We start from the raw sequence: 7068 nt of genomic DNA, 5'->3' as shown, positions 1-7068 counted from the left end.
CAGAACTGAGAATATTACAAACCCTATGGGTGATAAAGCATCTCCTCTTTTCTGTCTTGTATTGTAGCTTGTTGAGAAGTAGTAGTATAGTTGGCATTGTTCTTCACTATCTTATAAGGACATATAGATACTTCGGAGAAAGTTCAACACGGACAAAAATCATTCTACACCAAGATTCTCATGTCAGGAACGGTTGAGGGCCACAGGGCTAACAGCACTGTAACCCAGACATGAGAGCGCGGATCTCATCGAAAAGTTGAAAATACTGAACAATTTGGAGGATGTTGATCCAGATAATTCCTTCAGTAGGTCAGATGTAACACAAACAAGGAGCATTAAGGATTTCCAGCTCAACAAGCCACAATGTAGGACAGAGAACACCAGATGATTTTCACACCCACAGGGTTATAAACCCGTGGAACAGCCTACCCGCCGAAGCCGTAAATGTCAAAACACCGCAGAACTTTAAAATCTAGCTTGAAAGAGCATCAGGACAAATGGGGGGACCTTTGATGACAAGGCGCCAGCTTTTTGTCCCCGTTAAGGCCACTAGTATGTTAGTGACACTCACGTAAATTTAGTGCATAAAACAAATACACCAACTTTACGAATTGGTGTAGATTGAGATGCAGAATAGTTAACTATTTACTTCAAGGCCACTAACCCTAGTGGCCTTGACGAGGACAGGAAGCCGGCGGCTTGTCAAAGGTGTGTACTGGATGAATTAGGAGAAAACACAGCTTTTGTGTGGTACGTGTGGGTGAAGTACAGTTTACCTGAATTTACCTGAGGGCCACCATGATTCATCAGGATTTTTGAGCAGGGAAGAGCACTGCAGTGATAATTTACCCACCCTCAAAGACCATCAATCCCACAAGCAGAGTAGTCCGTCATGGACTATACCTCTGGTGGGTAGTCCAATGACCCATATTGGAAGCCCACCCTATTGAGTGCCATTGTGGCATACTGCCCCGTCACTACAGCACGAGTTCATGGTAATTCACAGGTTACGCTAGACTGTTCTTTGGATCATTGAAGTACTAAAGCCACCCTATATGTCATAGTCATTGGGGTTAGGGGGTTGTAGTAGTGTATTGTATAACTATTCTTTAAATGTGACGAGTAGAACTTATCATAAAGCAGAATATATGGTGAAAAAAATTACAGCAAGTTGATAATTGTTTTATTTTGCAAATACAGTATGCAAAACGAAGGCTACATAAGCTGTTCACATTAACATTTTTGCAAACAAACTTATCATGTGTATTGCTAATGGCAGAGTGCAGCAGATATCACTCAACCATGTTAAGGCAAAACACTAAGGTAGATGACCACATGGACAATCTTATTCTTAGCTAGAGGAACCCCAAGCTTCCTGCTTCAAGCAAGATGTATACATATAAACAGTGAAGTTAAGGGTTATTTGGTTCTTTGATGCAGAGATCAGTGCAGTCAGGTCACAACTGAAAGGTCTGCAATTCAATTCTCGTGCAGGATAGAAGTGTTTGGGCAATGTTTCCTTTCACCCGAAGCCTCTGTTCACCTAGCAGTAAATTGGTACCCAGGAGTTAGGCAGGTGTTGAAGGTTGCATCCTGGGGAGAGTCAGTAGCTAGACTAGAGACCTAGATAAGCTCAACAGACTTTCTGACTCCGACTATGGTAACCCACATGACAAAACTGTACCATAAACTTGTACATTTTTGGAACTGAACACAAGAATGTGCATGGACCTACTCTCCATGTGATTTAAATAATTTATTAATTTACAAAGATTTTTTTTGTAAATATAATGCAATGTGTGAAGCTTTCATATTCTATTTGCATTACTGTTCTTGGATTCCAATTCACAGCTCTGACACTTGACAACATGGGACCACTGTGACACTTGATGACATGAGACTTGTCCCATCACAAAGTTTCAAAAATCTTTGTAGCTAAACCTGTTCACTGGGAAGTTAATATGTGCAGTGCAACAATGCTTCATATTACACAAGCTTTAGGTTAAATAGGAATATGCTCCACTGTGGATCACCAAACACTCACTATAAGGATGTATGCTCACAAAAACTATTTTGTTATTTTGAATATTTTAACTTTCCTGAATTCTTATAAAATTTCTAAACAACTCTTTCAAAAATATGCATTTGTTTGCTTAAATTTTCAGTTCTTTCCCATGATTAGACAAATGTTCAATTTTTACACTTTTTATTAACACAAGAGAACCAACCTACACTGTTGCACCTAACCTATTGATGCCAATGATCATAAGTCTGAAGAAGCATACATCTTCAACCTTTTTATTAGCCCAAGTTAGCTCAAGTTTGGATAAGTCAAAATGTCCTTACTGAAGGTACAGTTTTTGTGACACAGGTCACTTGACAACTACACTACAGTACTTTGGTATAGACTGCAACAGATGTATTGCAATAATAAACAATACATTTCATCCAATATTAGCAGTTGCAGCAAAATGACTATACTATACTATATTAAAATTTGTTTTGGGCAAAATATCCACTACTTACCAATTATTAAATTGTTAATGTAGATCGAGTACTGTTCACTATTAGGTCATCTAAGATCATTTAAATTTAAACAGACTAATACAGTAAGTTACTAAAATTTAAAATTAAAAAATGTGTGAATATTCTGAAAGATTCTTCTGAAAATGCCATACAATCTTACTAATAGTAGTGAGATTAATTCCCAGAGAGCCCCAAGCATGAAATGTTTTGGCCCTCCCCCCCATTACAACATTAATCAATTTATTCAACAATACAGTATTGAGAGTACAGTGTATTCAATTTAAGATATAAGTGATACATTATAAAACTGAAAAGCAAACAGGAATGTCATTAGATTTTACATTTGCTTAGTCTGCTTATATGCCGGGCATATATCTTACCATGTCCATCAAGCTGTACTGACATGGTTTCTATTAACTATTATCAACAGCCAAAATACTAACATTTACAATCTCTTTTCAAATAATCTTTAACATTATCTTGTAAAATTACATCAAAATTTCTACCATATACTGTACAGTATTTTGCTTATGTGTTTTCTGTTTCCCTTTTTTTAAACACTATGTAAAACTGCACTGGTAATGAAGTTCCTAATTACTGAATAAGATTAGCAATACAGTAGTATGCTATATTCTCATCTATCATATCTATAAAAGGTGACAATGTCAAGTGCAATTAAAAAAAAAATAATTCTAAAATTTTTATTTTTATTACACACACTTGTATAAATTACATCATTAAAACTTATTCTTTATAAATTCAATTTTTTGGTTTAACAACAAAAAACAATTTCTACACTTAACACCTGCCTGGCCGAGTTACAAGTCTAAGTCGTCTGTCTTTGTACAGTACTGGTATTTCCTTTCTCCGTTTTCCTCTCCACTAACATCCCACTTGTGTTCCTCACTATGACACACATGATAGCAGGCTTCCTCACGATGATACACATGATAGCAGGCTTCCTCACTATGACACACATGATAGCAAACTTCCTCATGATGATACACATCTGTATCATGTCTCCAATATTCCCATTTGCTTCATTTTTCAGCATGTAAAATTATTCATGAAGATGCCAAATTCTGGATGTTCAAATGCTATATACTGTACATATTGTATTTACAAGCCCAGTCAATATATAAAAAAAATCAAACACTACTTTTAAGAAATATAACTGAAACTATGTAATATAAATTCTTAATATAAAATATGGCCCTAGCTACAGCATTGTTATTTGTAAACCTAGTGCAGTTACTATATTGTTAATTATTATTTGCATTTTCTAAATAAAGAATAAAGCCATGTAAGGCATATTACAATAACGTGCCCTGGAAGCTTCACTTCATTATGCACAAAATAATACTTATGAAAGCTCATAAGTTGACAACTAGGCCCATGTGAAACGTCTACTTCAAATATCATATATTTAGCAAAACAATAACTGTTATTCTTGTGATTTTAAACTCTTGGCAATGCTCAACAAGCTCAACAATATTTGTTCCATAAACCCAGTGAGGACATGTTGGGCAAACAATTTTGAGTCAGCGCCACTCTAGCATGTTTTGCCCACTGGGAAGATCCATAACATTTGATGATGTACATTGTAAATAACATGTAACATATTCATGGAGGGACTTACTGGAGGGATCACTATAAACTACAAGGCACAACAACTTCGAACAAAATCAGTGAGGACAACTCAGAATCCTCTACCAGGACATTAACAAGGTAATCACATTTGGTTGATCCACAGATGATCACGCATGGTATTAATCATGTTATCGTGGATCATATTCAAGTGATCAACATCAAACCTTCACCATATACATAATTTGAACATGATAATCTACAACAGCCAGCTGTTGACTTTATTAATTTGCTTATACAGTATACCCTATAGTGTGATTTCTTTGTCGATATTTGTGATGCTTCTATTTGCGAACAGGAAATCACTTATAATTGCCTTAATAATAGTTGTTACTACTTCCTAAGAGCAGGGAAACAGTTTTTGATAAGAGATACCAAATAACCTCTCCTCCCAACAACAAAATTGTATTACTGTATTACAGTACAGTAATTACAAATTATATTACAATTTTTAAATAATTATTATACATTCTATTATAATTTCAGACAACAGCAGTGAAAAGCAGCATGCAAAAGTCATTCATAGAAATCAACTAATTTACAATGGCTTGTAAACGTGTTACTGCAGACCATCCAGGTGACAGAAGCAGAGATCTTGCCATGCACAGATTATGGTGCTGCTAATTGGTCGGAAAAACAACTGGTCTGGAATAAATTGTTATGACCTCATGTTTTTCTCTTAATAAGTAATATTATGCCCTTAACAATTTAGTCCTGTTTCTCCTTCCTAAAGACAGTCACTTGTTTTATCCTCATGTATACAACTTCATTTTATTATATTATGTATTATCTAATGATAGGCCTAATTACTTTAATAATCAATTATTGTAAAATAATTTATGACCTTGCTATGTAATGTGTGGGACTTATTACACAGGCTTCATAATGAGGTTTGATTATATTTGCATACAATATACTTTTAAAAGCATTACACAAATGCAGTAATCTTAAAACTGAATATTAAAGAAAAAAAAAGGTTGCATAACTTCAGAATTGTGAATACTGGACTAAGGGTTCCCTGTGACTTAATAGATAAAGTTAGGAATGTTTGTGGTCTTCATCATTAGGTTGCAACTAGTAGTAATTTATTACTCCTACCAATATTTGTGACAGAAATTATGAACAAGGGTTTTATATATCTGACTATGTACAGCCAGGGAACTGTAGTATTCTAGTCTTACTACTACTGTACTCAAAATGTATGGTAGTAGTCTTACTAGTACAGTACTTAGAATAAAATACTGGCATTTGTAAGTAGTCTCTGTGTGTGCAGTACACACATTGAAGCTGAATTAAATTACTTCTCATGTATCTTTGATAATGTGTGCAGTAAAAAAACATCAATAATAACTGATATCAAACTAATATTATTACAGTGAATTAAGGCAATGAGGGATGTGTGTTTAAAACAGTGTAGAAAAACCCTATAATCTTTGGATATCATCAGACTAAGGCAATACTAATATTATAAAACTTTTAAATACAGTAGCTAAAATAACACTTTAAAATATTTGTAATTTGTCTGTCTTAAAAGTTCATGCTATTAAGGCTGTCACCATGAACCACTGAAGGGCACGAGTCGTGCTAAATCTTAGTTCGGCAGTAATATATGTGACCATATTGAGCTATATATACTAATAATATATCTGATTTCTAAGTATTGTACCACTGAAGGTAGGTGTTTATCTACCAATACAGACCAACTGGGCTGTGGTGGATATGTGGGCCTGCGGACCGCTCCAAGCAACAGATTGTTGGGCAAAGCTCTCACAAATCGAGCCTGGCCTTGGGCCGGACTCTGGGAGAAGAAGAACTCCCAAAACCCCATCAGGGACGTATCTGTCACTAATATTTACACATGAACCTTCTTAGGACACTAGACCTGTAGATTGCTGGTTCTAGTCCTGATTTTCCAGTTTTTGACGGTACTACAAATAATGGTAAATTTTCGTTCACATAAAAGTTTCTACAAATGAAAAATGTCGATTAGTTATTCTAATGCTTTTGAAGACAGGCATTTTAGCATTTCGTTATGCATATTATTTGGCACTTCAAACCATTATTTAACATCAGGAAAATACTAAAGTTAGTAATAAAAGAATAAATTCCTTATTGCCATCAATGTCTGCTTGAGTTTCAAAATTTAAGAGCCCCTTTATTTCAGCTTTAAGTTAATTCCTTTGCTTTAAAAGACTATTTTTTGTTTTCGACAAAATTATATCAAACAATGCACCTGTTGGCTGCTGTAACATTTATGAAGATAAGTGAATGAATCTCACCTTGAGTATAGTGTATAGATAGAGTGGCACCTAGATTATATACTATAGTGTATAGTATATATAGATAGATAGTGGCACCTAGATTAACGAGTTTAAACCATTCCGGCACCGAGCTCGTCATGTGGAAAACTCGTCTTGTGAAACAACAACAACAAAATTGTCGTCGAAGATGTCCGAGAACCAGCGGGAACGCTCATCGGTCGAGACACATTTTCTGCGAGTCACTCGCTCGTTACTCGAAATGCTCATAACTGGAGCCGCTCATCACTCGAGGTTCCACTGTATATATATTTATTTATGAGCAAACAAATATTAATAAAATTATTTCAGTAATTTTCTCAATGGTTTGTAAAACCACTACACATTGTAGCTACCATCTGTGAATGGTTGTCAACTAGATCATTCATAACAGAACTATTACCTACTATTTGTGACAACTAGACAAGCCATAAGTGGAATATAAGAGCTCTATTAATAATAGCAATTAATCTTGCAGAATAAAAATGTGCAAAATGCTTATAAAATTACAAAATGTTACCCCTTAACAATATAACTAGTCATTATATTGTTTAAAAATTATCATTATGTCTTTATAGCAGTACAACATTGAACTTGG

The 7068-nt window shown here is 34.9% G+C and overlaps 1 long non-coding RNA gene across 1 annotated transcript; it reads left to right on the top strand.

The window, feature by feature from the left end:
• The first annotated feature begins 862 nt into the window (after window positions 1–862).
• On the top strand, window positions 863–4842 carry LOC138354287 (uncharacterized). Its single transcript, XR_011223538.1, has 2 exons — window positions 863–995; window positions 4660–4842. It is a non-coding gene; the product is annotated as an uncharacterized lncRNA (long non-coding RNA).
• Window positions 4843–7068: the final 2226 nt, after the last annotated feature.

This window comes from Procambarus clarkii, chromosome 62 (genome assembly GCF_040958095.1).
Source record: "Procambarus clarkii isolate CNS0578487 chromosome 62, FALCON_Pclarkii_2.0, whole genome shotgun sequence".
NCBI lineage: Eukaryota > Metazoa > Arthropoda > Malacostraca > Decapoda > Cambaridae > Procambarus > Procambarus clarkii.
This window is presented reverse-complemented; position numbering and strand designations above follow the sequence as displayed.